Raw genomic sequence first — 3,588 nt, forward strand, 5'->3', positions numbered from 1 at the left:
GGCAGGAATCGCCGGCGGCGAGCTTCGCGGCGGAGGGAAGCTACGGTGGTGAAGTGACTTAGGTGCTCCGGTGGTCTCCGACCGCAGTTGGGCTGCTGGGCAGCTCCGCAAGGCTACGGGGAAGCTTCTGGTGGTGCTGGTTGGGCGAGAGGGTGGCCGGTTGCGACGAATCGCACCGGGGCTTGGCGGCGGCCGAGCTGGCCGGAGTTGAGGGAGACGGCCACCACAGGTCGATTCACTACGCGGGAAGCTCTACGAGGGGTGCCTGAAGTCGCGTGAGTGCTCGGAGGGGCTCGGGGACCCTTTATATAGCGCTCGAGGCAGGTTCCCGCGGTGGCAGAGGAGAGGATCGCCGGCGACAGCCGTTGCTGTAGGTGCAGGGCATCTTGGCGGCGACGAACGCGTGCCGACGAGCGGGAGGATAAGCACGACCTGTGCTCCGGGGCAGCTGGCGCGCTGGCGTGGTTTGGGCGGTGCCGAACATGGCAGAGGCCGCTGCCGACGCCGGCGTGCCGCCAAGGGCGCGGCCAGCGGCGCAGCCGGGCACCAGAGGGATCGTGGAGCAGGGGGCGGCTAGTGCGCGGCTCAGCGGTGCAGAGGGAGCCAGGGTCGGGTCGCGTCGCGTGCGGCAGTGCGGCGTGTCGGCGTAGTGCGCGCGCGTGCAAAACGTGCGCTCTGGGCGCGCCCAGAGCACGCACGGCAGGTGCTCGACGGAATGCCAGCGTGGTCTAGAGCGCGAGGGTGGAGCTGGCAAAGCACAGATCGAGGGTAGGGGTGGCTAGGCACTCTGTGGACAAGGTTGAAAGGCCAGGGGTTCAAGTCCACAAGTGCAAACCAGAGAGCTTGCCAAAAGTGGCTGTGCACACTAGGTGTTCGACAGAATGCCAAGTGCACCTAGGCAACTCTTGGAGTGGCCAAAATCTCCAGACCAGTGTCTCTCTAGATGCAGGAGATGATGGCAAGGTTAGTTTGGAAAACACAGAAAGTTGATAGTGCAAGTTTTGCAAAACTCCAGTTTTGGGCAGAAAGAAAAGGGGTTTAGAACATGCACTTCAAAATCTCCAATGAGCCCAATCTCCTGGACTTAAGAGTTTGGTAGGGAGGGCTACAAGTAGGAAAAAGCTCAGGGTCACTAGAGCAAGGAAAAATATGGTTGCAGTACAAATCACCAATTTGGACCAGAATGCAAAAGAGGTTGATCCACTCAAATTTTCCAAAGAACATCATTGGGTTTTTGCTTGAAGATGAATTGTATGCATCCACTGTCATCTCCAAACACTTGGAAGAATTTTTGAAGAATATTTAAATGGGTTGCAGTGCAAAAGTGCCTACTGGACCAGATTGGAAAAATTGGTGTAGAGCTCAAAATCTCCAATGGCCAGAAGGTATCTTTGCATAAAAGTGATGTGGAACATCACATGACATCCCCAAATTTTGGTGGAATTTTTAAAAGCATTTGTCAAGTGGTTGTAGTGCAAATAGGCCCCAAATGCAAAAGAATCATTTTAAAGAAAGAAAGCTTTTGAATAAATAAATCTTGCAACATTTAAATCCACTGATAAATAATGGTTTTATTATAGAGAGAAATCAAGTCCAACAATACCCTTGAAGGTTTCTCCCACTAGAGGCAAAAATCCAAAATCACAAAAGGTAAAACTTGACAAATTGGAAAAGTTTTATTTCCTGGCAATATTTTAATAAACAAAATAAGGCCAAAATTTTGGGTGTCACAACACTACCCCCTTAAGAAAAAATCTCGTCCTCGAGATTTGTTAAAAGTTGTTTTGGACAAGAATTGTTTTTGAAATAAAATTGCTTTTATCAATGAAATCCTCTAGTTGCACAAAAACCAAAAGGCTACAGTGAGAGGGCAATAAGTGGTGTAAAACCACAGTGTGGTACACTGGCGCAGTGTGGAAAAATCCACGGTTAGGGAAAACGAGATATTTCTACTGGATACAGTAATTTAGAATAAATTCTAAATTACTAAAATACGCTGGTCGCACCCGAGAGCACAGTGCTCTCTCTGGCTGACAGGTGGGCCCAGGGCCCACTGTCGGCCTCTTCTCCTTCCTCTGGCTCTCTCTTCTCTCTCGCGCGTTCTCCCGCGCTTCCTCCACCGGCGATGCCTAGCTCGTAGGGCATCGAGGCCGTACCGTGGTAGTGCGCGGCGTGCGTGCTGCCGGTGCAGCGTGCACTCACCTCGCGGGCCAGGGCGCTGTCGGCACTGCTCGCGGACTCGCCTCCGAACACCGGCGGTCGAGCGACGGGTGGCGCTGGTGGACCTCGCCCACCGTACACCGATCTCGGGCTATAAAACGATCGCGGTGCTCCTCTCTTCTTCCTCACACCCGGCCTCGCCCCTACTCCTCCTTCCTTCTTCTCCATCGCTGCTGTCAAGAGCTCGAGCCGAGGCTCCAATGGCGGAGGCAATGCCGGACTGGTATGTGGTCCTGGTGTGTGGAGGTTTGGCGGTGCTGCTGGGGTTCTCCGTGCTCCTGTGCGCGATGATCCTGGATGATCGTCGTGATGCTGGCGCACGAGTGTTAGCTCTTCGCGGTGGCGGCGATCATGTGGATTAGACGCGGCACCGGGGCTGACTGCTGTCGGAGTGCTAGGGCAGCTCGCGCTCGAATGAACACTCACAAGTCTTTCTCACTGAGACTGTGGTGCCCTCGAGTGTAGTTAGATAGGCGCAAAAATGTGCTCAAGGATTTGTAACAGTGCTCGAGGTCGAGGGGTTGCTGCTGAGGGTCTGCCGCTACGATGTAGCGCGAATAAAAATCTATGTTGTGAAAATATATACGCAGCAGTGACTCGGAGAAAGAAATCCCTCGAAAACATGTTGCGAGAGAAGAAATAATTAAAACAAACTAACAGCAGTAACACTGCTCACAAAACAGGAACTAAAGAAAAATCGGATCCGTTGCACAAAGATTTTACGAACATGCTGCAACACATAAATACAAGTACTGGGACAATAAATACATCGGAGGCGTTCACATGGAAAACGGTAAAGCGACAGGGTCCTGAGAAAATGCCTCTGGCACCGGGGCACACTCCTCTTCTATCGGGGGAAGCGGGTTGACCAGACGATGAATGCGCCCTTCTTGGTCAGGCCTCAGTGGTCTGCCAATAGCGATCCGAGGATTTAAATCAGCGAGGCTCTGGAGATAACCCATTACCCGCTGAGTTAAACGCTCTTGGGCGATGACGTACTGGGCAAGGTTGGCCAGTACTGGATCTCTCTCAATGCGCCCACCGGGGAAAGATGCAACTTCTCCGGGTGCTGCACGACTCGGAAAATAATAGTACCCTCGCTCACTGGCGTAGGGCACCGCGAATCGAAGGCGGGTGAGCGCCTCGTACGCAGCAGCTTCTATAGCCATATGCGGAGTCGGCATGGATTTCCCCACGAAGGAGACTTCCGTGGGATCTTGGTTTGGGTAGGCGGGAGGGATGTGCACCACTGCCCAATATTTCGAGGTGGATGGAGTGATCCTCGATTTGAGCAACTCGTACTGGGGTGGACGGGTGGCACTCATAGTACTGCAGGTAAAGTCCCACAGTAATTTGACAAAGCTGCCG

Source organism: Triticum aestivum, chromosome 7D (assembly GCF_018294505.1).
Source record: "Triticum aestivum cultivar Chinese Spring chromosome 7D, IWGSC CS RefSeq v2.1, whole genome shotgun sequence".
In the NCBI taxonomy this organism is placed as follows: domain Eukaryota; kingdom Viridiplantae; phylum Streptophyta; class Magnoliopsida; order Poales; family Poaceae; genus Triticum; species Triticum aestivum.